This window comes from Melanerpes formicivorus, unplaced genomic scaffold, assembly GCF_026170545.1.
Source record: "Melanerpes formicivorus ecotype bairdi unplaced genomic scaffold, bMelFor1.0.p_v2 SCAF_60, whole genome shotgun sequence".
Lineage (NCBI taxonomy): Eukaryota > Metazoa > Chordata > Aves > Piciformes > Picidae > Melanerpes > Melanerpes formicivorus.
This window is the reverse complement of record NW_027142412.1, coordinates 4,484,166-4,502,652: the sequence shown is the minus strand read 5'-3', so window position 1 is coordinate 4,502,652 and position 18,487 is coordinate 4,484,166.

Below are 18,487 nucleotides of genomic sequence, written 5' to 3'. Positions count from 1 at the left end.
GAGCCCCCCCGGGGCGGCACACGCCGCGGCACGGCTGCACTGCCGGCCATTACACACAGGGTGGCAGCATTGAGCTCCCACGGGGCCTCTGGTACGGTTGAGGCAGCAGCCGCCACGCCCGCAGAGCCCCACCGGCCAAGCCCGGACACGCCCCCCCCCCCCCTTCAAAAGCCACGCGCTGCCCCGCCGGTGGCCACCCCCCCAAGCCCCGCGCACCTCCAGCGGCTGCTATAGAGAAACCCCACAAAGCAGCATAGACTGGCACTGACCTGGGACACAGCAGAAGAGCTGCAACCTCTACGAGCCACAACCCTGAAAGCATCTGGCGCCATGTTGTTGAGGGCGGTGCCATGCTGGGGGGTGGGGTTCAGGCTGGGGGGCGGTGCCACGCTGGAGGGGGGGCGGTGACACGCTGGGCGGGGGCGGTGCCACGCTGGGGGGGCGGTGCCACGCTGGGGGGGGCGGTGCCACGCTGGAGGGGGGGCGGTGCCACGCTGGAGGGGGGCGGTGACACGCTGGGGGGGCGGTGACACGCTGGGGGGGCGGTGACACGCTGGGGGGGCGGTGACACGCTGGGGGGGGCGGTGACACGCTGGAGGGGGGCGGTGACACGCTGGGGGGGGCGGTGCCACGCTGGGGGGGCGGTGCCACGCCGGGGGGGCGGTGCCACGCCGGGGGGGCGGTGCCACGCCGGGGGGGCGGTGCCACGCCGGGGGGGCGGTGCCACGCCGGGGGGGCGGTGCCACGCCGGGGGGGCGGTGCCACGCCGGGGGGGGCGGTGCCACGCCGGGGGGGGCGGTGCCACGCCGGGGGGGGCGGTGACACGCCGGGGGGGCGGTGACACGCCGGGGGGGCGGTGACACGCCGGGGGGGGCGGTGACACGCCGGGGGGGCGGTGACACGCCGGGGGGGCGGTGACACGCCGGGGGGGCGGTGACACGCCGGGGGGGCGGTGACACGCCGGGGGGGCGGTGACACGCCGGGGGGGCGGTGACACGCCGGGGGGGGCGGTGACACGCCGGGGGGGCGGTGACACGCCGGGGGGGCGGTGACACGCCGGGGGGGGCGGTGCCTGCGTTGTCACCTCACTCTCAGCTTTCCATGGGTTTTATTCCCCTCCAAGACAACACGTTGAGTTCTGAGCAGCTGAGGAGCCCTGGGGAACACCTGTACAGAAATGTTCCTCCAAGAGCTGTCAGAAAAACGTTCGTTCCGCCAGCAGGCAGCTCTGGCTTCAGAGCAAAAGCCTTCTGTGATCATTCTGTTTAGCTCAGCACCAGCTGCAGCCGTCGGTATTACCAAACTACACAGTAATGGCCTCCTCCCGGTGCCCTCCCGGTCCCAACAGTTTCCTCCCACCAAAGGACTGGCAGAGAACTGGAAGCGACTGGGAAGCAGATCCGGGCTAGGGCGCAGGCGCCGGATCCATAGCGACGCTCGAGTCAAGCTCTCCGCTCTCCGCTCTCCCCCTAAGAATTTTCGAGCATTCAGCGCAGTTAGGCTGCAGAAATTAGCTCCCCCGGGGCGGCACACGCCGCGGCACGGCTGCACTGCCGGCCATTACGCACAGGGTGGCAGCATTGAGCTCCCCCGGGGCGGCACACGCCGCGGCACGGCTCCACTGCCGGCCATTACGCACAGGGTGGCAGCATTGAGCTCCCCCGGGGCGGCACACGCCGCGGTACGGCTGCACTGCCGGCCGTTACACACCGGGTGGCAGCACTGAGCACCTCCCTGGGCATGGTCAGCAGCCGGGCCCCCACGTGGGTTTTAGTTTCCAATGCTAAAAGCCTTTTAGAAGCAGAGAGGGCAGACAGGGGTCGTTTCCAAAGCTTTATTACGCACCAGTCACTCCAAGCTCTCCCTCTCCAGCTGCAAACCAGAGGTTTGCCTCCGCCTCGCCTCACCCCAGTACTTACACTTTTAAAGATATTGTGGTGCCCTCGGAGAATTTTCAGCACTTTATGGGGGGACCCCAGCCCTCGCTCACCTGCTCCTCTGCTGCAGCAGACCCCTGCCCCACGTGGCAGAACCAGCCCACCCACAATCCCCCCACTCCCTTTGATTCACCCCCAAAAAGGCACAAAATAAAGCAAACTGCCCAGCCAGCACCTCTTGCCTTTCACAGCAAGGACTGAACATTGCAGCTTTGGCCAAGACTATCAGCCCAAAGGAAGGCCTGGCCCCTGAGGAGCTAAATGCAAGTGAACCGTCTGACACCACCACAGTCCTGTGAATGTTGCAAAGCAGTAGTGCATGCAGTATAATAATTCGAAAGTTAAGGGCTGCTCAAGCTTTACACAAAGTATCCTATTCAGTTTTGGGTTCCACTTAACACAAAGTAAAAGTATAAAAGGTCAGAGGGAAAGCCAACTCTACCTCTGAACTACAGCAAGAAATACTGGAATCAAGGGGCCCTTTCTTCTGCTACTAATAGATGAAGAGAACATGAAAACTGATGGGCTAAACCAACAGGGCAAGATTAGAATAACTAGTAGAGAGAACGGAAGATACAAAGCTTCAACTACATCTGTTTAGCAACGACTCCTACCAGATAACTTCCATGCCATAACTTTACTGAATTCAAACAAGCCAGCTGGTGAAGCGTCTCGCTTACAGGCGGCCAACGAGGAGACGTGCAGAAGGCAGAGGCGAGGGAACAAGTCCTGAGCTTTGCTGCAGGCTGTCCTGCGGCTTCCCCTACCGACTCTTTCCCGTACACCACCGCAGAAGGAGTTGGGTGAATTTTGTCTCAAACCCATTAAACCCTTTGGTGGTTTCAGCTTCCCGAGGATGTGTCGGCACAAGTCCTTGTCGGGGCACCGCAAACAGGGAGAGACAAAGCTCCGAGAGCCAGGAAGAGGACGGCTGAGCAGACACCCCTAAAGAGAGAAACTTCATCAGCTGAACCTCACACTTCTCCCAGCTTTGCAACAGCAAAGAACTTTGTGAACAACACAGTGGTGCTCCTAAGGAGGTCACCAGCTTGCAAGTTACAGGAGAAATAAAAACCTTTTTATTACAGAAGCACTGGCAAAACTTTACGGACAGGAACAGCAGACGAGGAAATTCTGCGATTGAGCTAACGATAGACATCAGGCCTAGGATCTGGCTACCCTGACAAAGGATGCCAACAGGACAGAGTGAGGCCTCAGCAGCACTCCCAAAAAGCCCCACAGAGAGCCACAGGCTCTGGCCCGTGCCCCACCTACGGGCCGGCCCTCCTGGCAGCAGCGCAACACCACCTCTTCAGGAGCCCAGGGACTGACCTCAGTCCCCTAAGGGCCAGGCAAGGTTGGTTCCTGTTAGCTGCCTAAAGCAGCCTCCCCAGCCCTGATTACAGGGACCTTGGGCTGCTGCTGGGGACAGAAGGGGGATGGAGGGCTCCACAACTCGTCACACAGACCCCGAGTACAGGGCTGTTAAGCTGACAGGGTGCCAAGGGAACAGGCTGCCATGAAGGCACAGACCCAGGCCCTCAACTACAGGGTGGGTCACCTTGCCGCAGCAACACGACCCAGCGGCTTCGCTGTGTCCGACGAATAAAAGGAGGAAGTTCCACAGGAACAGAAGGGAAAACCTTTTCACTGTGTGTGCCAGAGCCCTGGAGCAGGCTGCCCAGAGAGTTAGTGGAGTCTCTGGAGACATTCAAAACCTGCCCCAGGTGATCCTGCACTGGCACAGGGGTTGGACCGGATGCTATTTTGGGGTCCCTTCCAACCCCTAACACTCAGTGATTCTGTGATTAGCTATGCCGGTGACAGAGTCTCACTGAGTGCTCTTTAAAATGTTTTTCTTTTCTTTCAGCCTAGGAGTTTCATATTTAAATATACCTTCTGCTCTGTCTTCCCCCTTCCTTCTTCCATCTTGCGTCTAAAAACTAGGAGAGCTTGATGAGCTGTATCCTGGGCGTCCCAATGTAACACGTCTCAATTGCATACATGGATTTTGTAACCTTTTGCCCCATTGCTTGCACAGGGTGGATTAAGTTCATTACTTAGAGCTTGTCAGGACAGCTGTTGAAGTGTCCTGTGCAATGCAGGAGGAGTTGAATCCCATAGGAAACCACATTACTGTGCTTTGTCAGCCTGGTTATGGTCAGAAACCTCCTTCATTTTTTTTTCTCTTAAACAGATATATCACATGAGTCCCCAGAATTAATTTGCCTCTTCTCATAATTATTTCTTTAAAACTGTCTTAGAAGTGTCTCTGTCCTTCCCTCTCTCTAGATACTGGCCTCCTGAGCCCATGGCAGACTTGCACAGAGCTACTGCGAGCACCACTCTGCACGGCCTCTGGGGGGCTTTCAAGCACAGGCACCCCAGGAGAATCCAAACCTAACCTTGCAGCTGGCCTTAGAGCTCCTCTTTGGAAAACTGTCGCTGCCAGGGCCCACAAACCCAACATCCTCTGTCAGCAACCTGGATGTAAGAGCTGAAAAGTGTCAACAGAAATTGTACTTGGACACCTCAGGAAGGTCCTTCAATGAAAGAGCTGGCTCCTCCTGAAGGGCAAGTATGAATGGAGCATTCAAAGTACCACACTTCAGAGCCTCCTACTTGCTAGCACTAAGACAATTGTTCATGTAGAACGACTGGCCACTCACTTCAACAAACCCCACAGAACTGGCTCCTATCAACTCTCCAGAAGACACTGCTGCACTAGCTTGGCTGCCTGACCGGCTCAGTTCAGGTGGCTTAGGATCTCACAGCGGGTACCACAAGAACTGAGGGGACTGCAATCTTTGCAGCTTCAACTTTCCTTCTCTGCTACTTCTTTTTTCAGATGGATTTTTTTTCAAAGGGACTGCTGGACAGCAGAACAGGATGGATGGCTGGGCCCCAAGAGCGGTGGGGAACAGAGTTAAACCCAGCCGGTGGCCGGCCGGGCACAAGTGGTGTTCCCCAGGACACCCCTTGTGAGAGAGTGAGTCCAGAGAAGGGCCACAAAGCCGGTGAGGGGTCTGGATAACAAGCCTTACGAGGAGTGGCTGAAGGAACTGGGACTGTTTAATGTGCAGAAGAGGAAGCTGAGGGAATTATGGTGTGGTCTGGCTTCAGCTCTCAACTAGTTCCACGTTGAGCAAGGACAGCTTGTACTCACAGAAGGCACTGGCTGCTTGGGTTCAAGGTTCCTGCAGAGCTCAGGCTATCTCTCTTCATTAGTGAGGTCGTCCTGTCACCTAGGCAGAGAGAAGAAAATGCAGCTATGAAATTAGACCACTGGAATCGTGAGACTCGTTCTGTGTGCGACTCCAGGAGACTCCAAACCTAACCTTGGAGCTGCCCTTAAGAGCTCCTCTTTGGAAAAGTCTCGCTGCCGGGCCCCACAAACCCCACACCCTCTGTCAGCAAACCGGATGTACGAGCTGAAGAGTGTCGACAGAAACTGTACGTGGACAGCTCAGGAAGATCCTGCCAGTCCCAGCACACCAGACCTGGAATGATCAAAGAAAGTCCGTTAACAACTGTCTGCGTGTCTGCTCATAGCTTGAGGAGAACCCCCCAACTCCTTCAGGACCCCCCCAGATTCCCCAACTTAGATGCCCACAAAACCCCTTTGGAGGCACCCAAACCCCCCATCTGATACGCCCAGCTCCGTTTTAGGTACCCCCAGACGCTTCTAATGTCCCCAGACCCGCTGGTGGACCAGCCCAGAACCCCCTGACACTATCCCAGACCCTTTCAGGGGGCTCCACACCCCTTCTAGATGCCCACAAAACCCCTTCACCTGCCAAAAGAAACCTCTACCTGCCTCCAAACCCCATTTGGGGGCCACTCAGACCCCTTAGCAGCGGGTGGCAGCAACCAAGTCTGTTGCTCTCACCAATTAAACCTGGATGTTAGGAAGAAGGTCTTCATAGAATAGAATAGAGCAGGTTGAAAGAGAGATTGGCCTTTGGAATGTGCTGCCCAGGGAGGTGGTGGAGTCACCATCACTGGAAGTGTTTAGAAAGAGACTGGATGAGGCACTCAGTGCCGTGGTTTAGTTGATTGGAATGGAATGGACCGGACCAGGTTGGAAGAGACCTTCAAGATCATCGTGTCCAACCTATCATCCAACACCACCTAATCAACTAAACCATGCAACCAAGCACCCTATCCAGTCTCCTCCTGAACACCTCCAAAGATGGTGACTCCACCACCTCCCTGGGCAGCCCATTCCAATGGGCAATCACTCTCTCTGTGCAGAACCTCTTCCTAACCTCTAGCCTAAACCTCCCCGGCACAGCTTGAGACTGTGTCCTCTTGTTCTGGTGCTGCTTGCCTGGAAGAAGAGACCAACCCCCACCTGGCTACAACCTCCCTTCAGGGAGTCGTAGAAAGCAAGAAGGTCTCCCCTGAGCCTCCTCTTCTCCAGGCTAAGCAACCCCAGCTCCCTCAGCCTCTCCTCACAGGCCTGTGCTCCAAACCCCTCCCCAGCTTTGTTGCCCTTCTCCGGACACCTTCCAGCAACTCAACGTCTTGCTTAAACGGAGGGGCCCAGAACTGGACACGGGACTCAAGGTGTGCCCTAACCAGTGCCAAGTGCAGGGGCAGAATGACCTCCCTGCTCCTGCTGGCCACTCTGATCCTGATATTGGCCAGGTTGCCAGTGGCCTTCTTGGCCACCCGTGCACGCTGCTGGTCACGACCAGAAGACAGGGATCAGAAGAGTCTTTGGCCAAGCTGTAAACCTCTTCCTAACATTCAGCCTAAACCTCCCCTGGCACAGCTTGAGACTGTGCCCTCTTGCTCTGGTGCTGCTTGCCTGGGAGAAGAGACCAACCCCCACCTGGCTACAATCAGAACTGAGGGGACCGCAATCTTTGCAGCTTCAGCTTTCCTTCTCTGCTACTTCTTTTTTCAGATGGATTTTTTTTCAAAGGGACTGCTGGACAGCAGAACAGGATGGATGGCTGGGCCCCAAGAGCGGTGGGGAACAGAGTTAAACCCAGCCGGTGGCCGGCCGGGCACAAGTAGTGTTCCCCAGGACACCCCTTGTGAGAGAGTGAGTCCAGAGAAGGGCCACAAAGCTGGTGAGGGGTCTGGATAACAAGTCTTACGAGGAGTGGCTGAAGGAACTGGGACTGTTTAATGTGCAGAAGAGGAAGCTGAGGGAATTAAGGTATGGTCTGGCTTCAGCTCTCAACTAGTTCCACGTTGAACAAGGACAGCTTGTACTCACAGAAGGCACTGGCTGCTTGGGTTCAAGGTTCCTGCAGAGCTCAGGCTATCTCTCTTCATTAGTGAGGTCGTCCTGTCACCTAGGCAGAGAGAAGAAAATGCAGCTATGAAATTAGACCACTGGAATCGTGAGACTCGTTCTGTGTGCGACTCCAGGAGAATCCAAACCTAACCTTGGAGCTGCCCTGAAGAGCTCCTCATAGCTTGAGGAGTACCAGAGCAGGAACAATTCCCAAAAGGTTTTCACTGCATTCCTAGGGCACTTGAAGGATTGCCCTGGCTGTAGTTAATACCTAGAAATTCCTCTCCAAATCTTTGCAGCACAGCAAGGAAATTGAGGGATGGGAAGGCAATATGTACTTACACGTTAGGCAAGAATTGGCTTTGCAAACTAATCTCTCTAACTGTTGGATATGCACTGAACTTCCTCGAGGCCAAATGAGGACCCCTTTATTTGGGGAAGCCTCATTGAATTGGACTTGGGGGCCATCAGACTGGGTGACTACATCTGAGAGTAACTTCCACAAGTGTCAGCATGGGAAAGATAGCTCAGAAAGCCTGGGTCCAAAGTTTGACTTAAGAAAATATAGTATAGGAATATACTGTTGGCTGTGAGAAAGGGGGGAATTGACGAACAGAAAAGTCTCATTAACAGAACCACAGAGTTGATAAGAATTTTCCGCTTGTTAGCTGAAATGCTGGAACGCAGGGAGGGGGAGAGGGGTTGGCAGACAGCCTTTGGATAGAGAAGGAATAACAGGATTTGTCAGTGATTCACTTCTGTTAGTCTTGGACAAGATGCTCCTTTGTATACGATAAAGGACACCTGCATGATATGTGTACTTCTGCTCTTTTAGATAGATAAGCTTTGTATAGATAGGAAGCATCTGGACCTCTGTCATTATAGACAGATAACTTTTTGTATAAAAGTTTGCCCAAACCTCTCTGAAGACACACAGCTCTTTTGAAATGATCCTACCTGTGTCAGGCGCCAGAATAGAAGCACGATACAAGAGACTTACTGAGTCTCTTGTGTGTCTTTCTCTAAGTCATTATCAACGCTGTTTGCAGCACAAACCCAAACCCACCCCGAGACACCCCCAGCTCCCACGGGAGCCTGCAGAGACCTCCCAAAGGGTCCGACGGAGGTGCCCAGCTGCCTCCCCACGACCCTTGACCCTTTCAGATGGCCCCACTAAACTTTACATATCCCCAGACCATTTTAGGTGTCCCCAGACCTCCTCCGTCACCCCCAAAAGCCCTGCCGATGGCCCCAGACCACCTTCAGACGCCGGAAGGAACACACCTGGGAGTCCCGGGCCGGCAGCGACACCGGGACGGGACCCGCTGCGGCGCAGGAGCCGTATCCATAGCGACCACCGGGACCCTGCCCCTCTGGCGCCAGCAGAGCCGGTCTAGGGCGCAGGCGCCGGATCCATAGCGACGCTCGAGTCAAGCTCTCCGCCCTCCGCTCTTCCCCTAAGAATTTTCGAGCATTCAGCGCAGTTAGGCTGCAGAAATTAGCTCCCCCGGGGCGGCACACGCCGCGGCACGGCTGCACTGCCGGCCATTACACACCGGGTGGCAGCATTGAGCTCCTCCGGGGCGGCACACGCCGCGGCACGGCTGCACTGCCGGCCATTACACACAGGGTGGCAGCATTGAGCTCCCCCGGGGCGGCACACGCCGCGGCACGGCTGCACTGCCGGCCATTACACACCGGGTGGCAGCATTGAGCTCCCACGGGGCCTCTGGGTACGGTTGAGGCAGCAGCCGCCACCCCCGCAGAGCCCCACCGGCCAAGCCCGGACACGCCCCCCCCCCAAAAGCCCCGCGCTGCCTCGCCGGTGGCCACCCCCCCAAGCCCCGCGCACCTCCAGCGGCTGCTATAGAGAAACCCCACAAAGCAGCAGAGACTGGCACTGACCTGGGACACAGCAGAAGAGCTCCAACCTCTACCAGCCGCAACCCTCCACTGAGCCATTTTAAAGCATCTGGCGACATGTTGTTGAGGGCGGTGCCATGCTGGGGGTGTGGTTCACGCTGGGGGGCGGTGCCACGCTGGAGGGGGGCGGTGCCACGCTGGGGGGCGGTGCCACGCTGGGGGGGGCGGTGCCACGCTGGAGGGGGCGGTGCCACGCTGGAGGGGGGCGGTGCCACGCGGGGGGGGCGGTGCCACGCGGGGGGGGCGGTGCCACGCTGGGGGGCGGTGCCACGCTGGGGGGCGGTGCCACGCTGGGGGGGCGGTGCCACGCTGGAGGGGGGCGGTTCCACGCTGGAGGGGGCGGTGCCACGCTGGGGGGCGGTGCCACGCTGGAGCGGGGCGGTGCCACGCTGGAGGGAGGCGGTGCCACGCTGGAGGGAGGCGGTGCCACGCTGGAGGGAGGCGGTGCCACGCTGGAGGGAGGCGGTGCCACGCTGGAGGGGGGCGGTGCCACGCTGGGGGGGCGGTGCCATGCTGGAGCGGGGCGGTGCCACGCTGGAGGGAGGCGGTGCCACGCTGGGGGAGGCGGTGCCTGCGTTGTCACCTCACGCTCAGCTTTCCATGGGTTTTATTCCCCTCCAAGACAACACGTTGAGTTCTGAGCAGCTGAGGAGCCCTGGGGAACACCTGTACAGAAATGTTCCTCCAAGAGCTGTCAGAAAAACGTTCGTTCCGCCAGCAGGCAGCTCTGGCTTCTGAGCAAAAGCCTTCTGTGATCATTCTGTTTAGCTCAGCACCAGCTGCAGCCGTCGGTATTACCAAACTACACAGTAATGGCCTCCTCCCGGTGCCCTCCCGGTCCCAACAGTTTCCTCCCACCAAAGGACTGGCAGAGAACTGGAAGCGACTGGGAAGAAACTGGGAGTGACTGGGAGGGCACGAGGTGGAATCTGGGAGGGAAGGAGGAGGAAACTGTCAGAGACTGAAAGAAAACTGGGAGGAAACTGGTAGAGACTAAGAGGTAGTGGAGGCTCAAGTGGGAGGCACTGGGGAGAACTGTGAGAGAGCTCCGAAGGAACTGGAAGGGACTGGGAACAACTGGGAAAAAAGTCCCAAAGAGGATCCTAAATGGGCCCAAATGGCCCCAAAGTAAACAGAGCCCAAACTGGGGTGATCTGGACCAATGGAGCCAGTGGAAGCACTTCCCACCTAAACTGCACTGACCAAAGAGAGCGCGGCTCTGCTTTCCCACTCCGGGAAATCTGCCACGCTGCAAGATGAGAAGGAGACTGGGAGGGATTGAGCTTCTCCAGCACAGAGGCGAGCGTCCTTCTGTCTCGCGCTTCAGGCTGTTTACTGCAGTCAGCTCTTCTTTATCATCAGACCGTTCGTCCGTCGTCAGCAGCCTGTTGTTCTTTCCTGTCCTGAAACCTTCCATAGATACTTTCTGCTTTCCTCCAGGCAGAGTCCAAGGGCATGATATTGAACACATCCAAGTGCCAGGTTCTACACATTACCACAACACCCCCAGGCATTGCTACAGGCTGGGGTCAGACTAGCTGGAGAGGAACCAGGCAGAAAGGGACCTGAGGGTGCTGGTTGACACCAGCTGAACATGAGCCAGCAGTGTGCCCAGGTGGCCAAGAAGGCCAAATACATCCTGGCCTGCATCAGGAACAGTGCGGCCAGCAGGAGCAGGGAGGTCATTCTGCCCTGTGCTCAGCACTGGTCAGGCCACACCTTGAGTTCTGGGTCCAGTTCCTGGGCCCCTCAGTTTAGGAAAGATGTTGAGATGCTGGAAGGTGTCCAGAGAAGGGCAACAAGGCTGGGGAGGGGTCTGGAGCACAGCCCTGTGAGGCAAGGCTGAGGGAGCTGGGGTTGCTTAGCCTGGAGAAGAGGAGGCTCAGGGGAGACCTTCTTGCTCTCTACAACTACCTGAGGGCAGGTTGTAGCCAGGTGGGGTTTGGTCTGTTCACCCAGGCACCCAGTACCAGAACAAGAGGACACAGTCTGAGGCTGTGCCAGGGGAGGTTTAGGCTGGAGGTGAGGACAAAGTTCATCCCAGAAAGAGGAATTGGCCATTGGAATGTGCTGCCCAGGGAGGTGGTGGAGTCCCCATCCCTGGAGGTGTTCCAAAAAAGAACTGGATGTGGCACCTGGAGCCATGGTTTAATTGTGAGGAGGGGATAGGGATGCAGACATAGGAGGGAATTGATGAGATCTGAGGTCTCTTCAAACCTGGTTGATTATGTGAGACTGGGAGGTACTAGGAGGAACTGGGGGTTACTGGGAAGTACTAGAAGGTACTGGGAAGCTGTGGAAGGACTCTGGGGGGGGGGAGGGTTACTGGGGGGGAGTGAGGGGCACTGGAGAACTATAAGGGTTAACTGGGAGGTACTGGGAAGGGCTCTGAATGGCACTGGGAAAAACTCAGAGACTGCAGAGAGACTTTGGGGCGGTCTGCAGGGGGTGAAGGGGTCACTGGGAGCTATGGGGACTGTAATGGGTTGGGGCAGGCCCCCCCTCCCCACCACGCGCAGAAATAATGACTCAGACAAACAGATTGCAAAAGTGATGGAAAGTTTAAATAGAACAGTGAGTGCGTGCAGAGAGCTAGAAATACAGTGACAAGAGAAAAGAACCCAAAACAGACCCAGAGAAATCCCATCCCTACCTGAGGGTACACCCGAGACCCCCAGGGCTCCTTCTTCCCCCTCCCACTGCTAGGCTAGTCTCAGCTGGCCAGATCTGAGACTGCCCATCCCCCCGTGGCCTTGGGCCTAGCCAGGCCCAAAGCCAGGAGATCTCTCCCCCAGTTACCAGCTGACGGAGGAGGAAGAAAAGAGCAAGTGCCAGACCCCGCCGTGAAACTTATAGTGGTGCAAGGGATCATGGTAGGAAATAACCTAATTTCCTGTGTCCACCCACTGGGCTGGACTTCTGGACACAGGAAACACCCCTGTAGCAGAGGGCAGCCAGCCCAAACTACGACAGGGACATACTCTCAGTGCTCCCAGTTGGGTTCCTGATGCTTCCAGTTGTCTCCCAGGGCTCCAGAACTGACTCCAGGTGCTGCAGGTATGGCTCCCAGTCCCTCCCAGTGCCTCTCAGTCCCTGCCAGCCTCCTCCCAGACTGGGAAAGGACTGGGAGACACTGGGAGGGGCTCAGGACAGTACTGGGAGGTACTGGGAGGCTGAGAAAGGATCTGGGGGGGGAAGGTTACTGGGGGGGAGTGAGGGGCACTGGGAAATTCTAAGGGTTAACTGGGAGGTACTGGGAAGGGCTCTACATGGCACTGGGAAGAACTCAGAGACTGTGGAAAGACTTTGGGGCGGTCTGGAGGGGCTCAGGGGGGCACTGGGGGTCATGGGGAAGATACTCCCAGTGCTCTCCCAGTTGTCTCCCAGTTCCTCCCAGGGACCCCTAGTGCTCCCAGTTGGGTTCCCACTGCTTCCAGTTGTGTCCCAGGGCTCCAGCAATGCCTCCAGCTGGTCCAGGGATGTCTCCCAGTGCTTCCTGGTCCCTACTGGTCTCCCATACTGGGATAGGAGTAGAAGGGATTGGGAGGTACTGGGAGGGACAGGAATAAACAGGGAGGGACTGGAAGGGAGTGGGACAGTATGGGAGGGGACATGGAGGGACAGGGAGGGGACATAGTGGGAATGGACTGGGAGGCTGTAAAGGGCTGTGGGAGGGAAATGGGGGGCTGAGGGGGGTACTGGGAATTCCTGGGTCATGCTCCCAGTGCTCCCAGTTGATTCCCAGTTGTCTCCCACGACCCTTGATCCTTTCAGATGGCCCCACCAGAACTTTACGTATCCCCAGACCCTTTTAGGTGCCCCCAGACCTCCTCCGTCACCCCCAAAAGCCCTGCCGATGGCCCCAGACCACCTTCAGACGCCGGAAGGAACACACCTGGGAGTCCCGGGCCGGCAGCGACACCGGAAACCGCACTGCGAGCTCCCCGAATGCGCCACGACCCCTTGCCCCGCCAAAGGACGGCGGTTCGCAGGCACCCTGGGGCACAGAACGGCGTCAGGCGCCGAATCAGGGCTCTCCGCAACCGCTCCGGCTCCAAAGCTGCTCAGCGGCGCCCGCCCCCCCGGCCAGAAAAGCGGGGCGAAGCCCGCGAGGAGGGCGCGTGCGCGGGACCGGACCCGCTGCGGCGCAGGCGCCGTATCCATAGCGACCACCGGGACGCTGCCCCACTGGCGCGAGCAGAGCCGGGCTAGGGCGCAGGCGCCGGATCCATAGCGACCACCGGGACGCTGCCCCTCTGGCGCCAGCAGAGCCGGGCTAGGGCGCAGGCGCCGTATCCATAGCGACGCTCGAGTCAAGCTCTCCGCCCTCCGCTCTTCCCCTAAGAATTTTCGAGCATTCAGCGCAGTTAGGCTGCAGAAATTAGCTCCCCCGGGGCGGCACACGCCGCGGCACGGCTGCACTGCCGGCCATTACACACAGGGTGGCAGCATTGAGCTCCCCCGGGGCGGCACACGCCGCGGCACGGCTGCACTGCCGGCCGTTACGCACAGGGTGGCAGCATTGAGCTCCCCCGGGGCGGCACACGCCGCGGCACGGCTCCACTGCCGGCCATTACACACCGGGTGGCAGCATTGAGCTCCCCCGGGGCGGCACACGCCGCGGCACGGCTGCACTGCCGGCCGTTACACACCGGGTGGCAGCACTGAGCACCTCCCTGGGCGTGGGCAGCAGCCGGGCCCCCACGTGGGTTTTATTTTCCAATGCTAAAAGCCTTTTAGAAGCAGAGAGGGCAGACAGGGGTCGTTTCCAAAGCTTTCTTACGCACCAGTCACTCCATGCCCTCCCTCTCCAGCTGCAAACCAGAGGTTTGGCTCCGCCTCGCCTCACCCTAGTGCTTACACTTTTAAAGATATTGTGGTGCCCTCGGAGAATTTTCAGCACTTTAGGGGGGGCCCCCCAGCCCTCGCTCACTTGCTCCTCTACTGCAGCAGCCCCCTGCCCCACGTGGCAGAACCAGCCCACCCACAATCCCCCCACTCCCTTTGATTCACCCCCAAAAAGGCACAAAATAAAGCAAACTTCCCCAGCCTTCCTGTAGGCCCCCTTCAGATACTGGAAGGCCACAATGAGGTCACCTGGGAGCCTTCTCTTCTGCAGACTGAACAGCCCCAACTCCTTCAGTCTGTCCTCATAGGAGAGGTGCTCCAGCCCTCTGATCATCCTTGTGGCCCTTCTCTGGACACGTTCCAGCACCTACACATCCCTCTTGTAATAGGGGCTCCAGAACTGGACACAGTACTCCAGGTGGGGTCTCACCAGGGCTGAGCAGAGGGGGAGGATCACCTCCCTCGACCTGCTGGCCACACTTCTCCTGATGCAGCCCAGGATCTGATTGGCTTTGCGGGCTGCAAGTGCACACTGAGAGCTCATGTTGAGCTTTTCGTCCACCAGCACCCCCAAGTCTCTCTCTTCAGGGCTACTTTCCAGCCAGTCCCTGCCCAGCCTGGATTTGTGCCTGGGATTGCCTCGACCCAGCTGCAGGACCCTGCACTTGCTCTTATTGAACTTCATGAGGTTGGCTTGTGCCCACCTCTCCAGCCTGTCCAGGTCCCTCTGGATGGCCTCCCTTCCCTCCAGCGTGTCTGCTGCACCACACAGCTTGGTGTCATCAGCAAACTTGCTGAGGGTGCACTCAATGCCACTGTCCATGTCACCCACAAAGATGTTGAACAAGACAGGTCCCAGGACTGATCCCTGAGGGACTCCGCTTGTCCCTGGCCTCCACTGGGACATGGAGCCATTGACAGCCACTCTTTGGATGTGGCCATCAAGCCAGTTCACAGTATCACAGTATCACAGTATCACTTAGGTTGGAAAGGACCTCGAGGATCATCGAGTCCAACCTATCAACACAGACCCCATGACTAGACCATGGCACCAAGTGCCACGTCCAATCTCCCCTTGAACGCCTCCAGGGTTGATGACTCAACCACCTCCCTGGGCAACCGGTTCCAATGCCGAATGACTCGCTCTGTGAAGAATTTCCTCCTCACCTCGAGTCTGAACCTCCCCTGGCGCAGCTTGAGACTGTGTCCCCTTTTTTGGTTTTTTTTTTTTTGGTTTGTTTTTTTTTAAAGTTTTTTAAATAAAAAAATCTTTTCCAGTCTTTATTCCAACAATCACATCCCGACTTTGGTCACAGCTCTGAGAAGGTCGTGTCTGGTTTTTGGTAGCTGTTGTGGTGCTTGTTGGTTGCTTTGCTTTCTCCTCTCCTCTAACCACCCACACCCCCCCCACCCCCCCCCACCTCCCCTCCCCCCCCCCCTTTATGTGACTATTATAAAATGACACAAGTTGCAGTAACCACCAGCTGATAATAAATAGGTTATTTGTTAGTCCACAAAGTTAAAGTGCTTTGAGAAGGGCTGTAAGAAGCTCTATCCTAGACTGAGGGGAGGAGGATCTTGGAAATGTAGTGCAGTAGGAAGCTCTGGCCGGGCACAAGGAGCCCCCCCTACACACCTCGGCCAGGAGAAAATCAAACCACAAAAGAGCCCTCAGGCACAGCCCCAGGAGCCGTGCTGCCACACCAGGTGACTGGAAGCATGAGCCAAGATGCCCACTCCTGAGGCTGGAAGGGTTTGGGCCCCTCCAGAGGGCCGGGCAAGGTTTGGCCGAGGCGTTGGGACCCTTGCCCCTCGCTCGCGGGGAGAACCTCCCCCGCTTTATTTTCACAGTTTAGTCTTGCTGGGAGACTTCCAAGCCCAAGGGGAGCTAAAGCCTGCTCCTCCCCTGCGCCCTCACTGCAAGGGTAGACAGGGGGCAGAGCTGCCCTGGGCGGTGGGGACAGGCTGCCCCCCAGCCCCAAGCCCCTTGGCATTGACCTGAGATCAGCAGCCTGCCGCCTCTTTCCCTGAGGAAGCCAAGTCCCTCTCCCTGAGGAGAGCGCTTTTGGGGAGCAGGGGCTGCCTGCTGCCCCTGGATAAATGCCCTTAGCTGCCTGCAGAGGATTTGTGCGTTTACCCATCTAGTGGTCACCCATCACACCCATGTGTCACCAGTTTGGAGACCAGGATGTGGTGTGGGACAGTGTCGAAGGCTTTGCTCAGGTCCAGGTAAATGACATCAGTTGCTCGCCCCTCATCTATTAATTTTGTCACCTGCTCATAGAAGGCCACCAGGTTGGTCAGGCAGGATTTGCCCTTGGCAAAGCCATGCTGACTGTTCCCAATCACCTCTTCACTATTCTTTTGAGCGAGTAGTGACTCCAGGAGGATCTGCTCCATGATCTTTCCAGGCACAGAGGTGAGACTGACTGGCCTGTAGTTCCCTGGTTCCTCCTTCTTGCCCTTTTTGAAGATGGGGGCAATGTTTCCCCTTTTCCAGTCTGTGGGGACTGCCCCAGCTTGCCATGACTTTTGAAATATAATAGAGGGGTTTAGCAACCTCCTCTGCCAGTTCTCTCAGCACCCGTGGGTGTATCCCGTCGGGTCCCATGGACTTGAACACTTTCAGGTTCTTCAGATGATCACAAACCTGATCTGCACTTACAATGGGCAGTTCTTCCTCCCCGTCCCTGGCTTTGACTTCCATAACATCAGGAGTGTGGCTAGAGGCCCTTGCAGTGAAGACTGAGGTAAAGAAGTTATTAAGCACCTCAGCCTTTTCCTCATCACTTGTGACCATGTCACCAGTTTCCTTTCTGAGGGGAACCTCCTCAGAAAGGAAACCTCCTGATGAACCTCCTGCCTTTCACAGCAAGGACTGAACATTGCAGCTTTGGCCAAGACTATCAGCCCAAAGGAAGGCCTGGCCCCTGAGGAGCTAAATGCAAGTGAACCATCTGACACCACCACAGTCCTGTGAATGTTGCAAAGCAGTAGTGCATGCAGTATAATAATTCGAAAGTTAAGGGCTGCTCAAGCTTTACACAAAGTATCCTATTCAGTTTTGGGTTCCACTTAACACAAAGTAAAAGTATAAAAGGTCAGAGGGAAAGCCAACTCTACCTCTGAACTACAGCAAGAAATACTGGAATCAAGGGGCCCTTTCTTCTGCTACTAATAGATGAAGAGAACATGAAAACTGATGGGCTAAACCAACAGGGCAAGATTAGAATAACTAGTAGAGAGAACGGAAGATACAAAGCTTCAACTACATCTGTTTAGCAACGACTCCTACCAGATAACTTCCATGCCATAACTTTACTGAATTCAAACAAGCCAGCTGGCGAAGCGTCTCGCTTACAGGCGGCCGACGAGGAGACGTGCAGAAGGCAGAGGCGAGGGAACAAGTCCTGAGCTTTGCTGCAGGCTGTCCTGCGGCTTCCCCTACCGACTCTTTCCCGTACACCACCGCAGAAGGAGTTGTGTGAATTTTGTCTCAAACCGGCTCCTAAGACAACCTCCGCTTTTTCCCTGGGTGCCTACGTGGGTGTTGCTTCATCTTTCCCTCACGCTCGGTACGGCATTCGGGTGCAGAGCAAGGCTCCGGACAGCCAAACCAAACTCCTGTGCTGAAGAAAAGGAAGCGGAAGCACAGGCTGAGCCCCTGAGCTCTAAACATTCACTGAGCCCCAGGAAATGCCTGTATGTGCTGGCTGCTGCCACCTCCTCGTTGCCCCGGGCCTGGTCATTGGAGGCTACCTGGCAAAAGCACCTGCCCCCACTTTCCTCGGCGTTCTTTGAATACCCAGGTTGGAAACCTAAGAGGTAGCGTACTAATTGGAAAGCATGTTCCAGCGGGCGTGGCTGGAGGCTGGGCGCTGATGTCTTCCTGCCCTGCCAACTTAGCATGATGAACCAAAGCTCTTCAGCTTTTTCTAGGGGTGGAAACACAACAGGACAAACTTTGTTTCTCAGGTAACAAGGCACAAAACTCATTAAGGGGTTTCTAGGCCAGAATCAACACCTACCCCTAACCTGAAACCCTTCTGGTTGCTTCTGCCTGTCAGCACAGTACCTCTGCGTCTCTCTGGGAGAGATTCCAATGGCTCAGGAGCAGATGATGTTTCCCACTGGAACGATCCCACTCTTAGTCACGCAGCAAAGATCCCCTCTATGCTGGAAATACATATTCTAATAGGGTAACCCATGGTGAAGAGGAAACACTGCCATTTGGCAATGTTGATTTACCTTCTGGGATTTACTACCCCATAGTCACCTTGCAGTTGGTGCATTTCTTGCTGGCAATCAAGCAATCTCTTCCATCTGTTGCTCTCATTGTTTTGTTTCAGCTTTCTGAGCCTGTGTCGGTACAAGTCCTTCTCAGGGCACCGCAAACAGAGACAGACAAAGCTTCCTTTTCTCCAATAGTTCCAGGAAGATTTCCGGCACTCCTAGGCGAGCACCGACAGAGTGACGGCTGTAAAGTGACATCAGCCTGGCACTGGAGCTGGGCATTCTGAGCAGATGA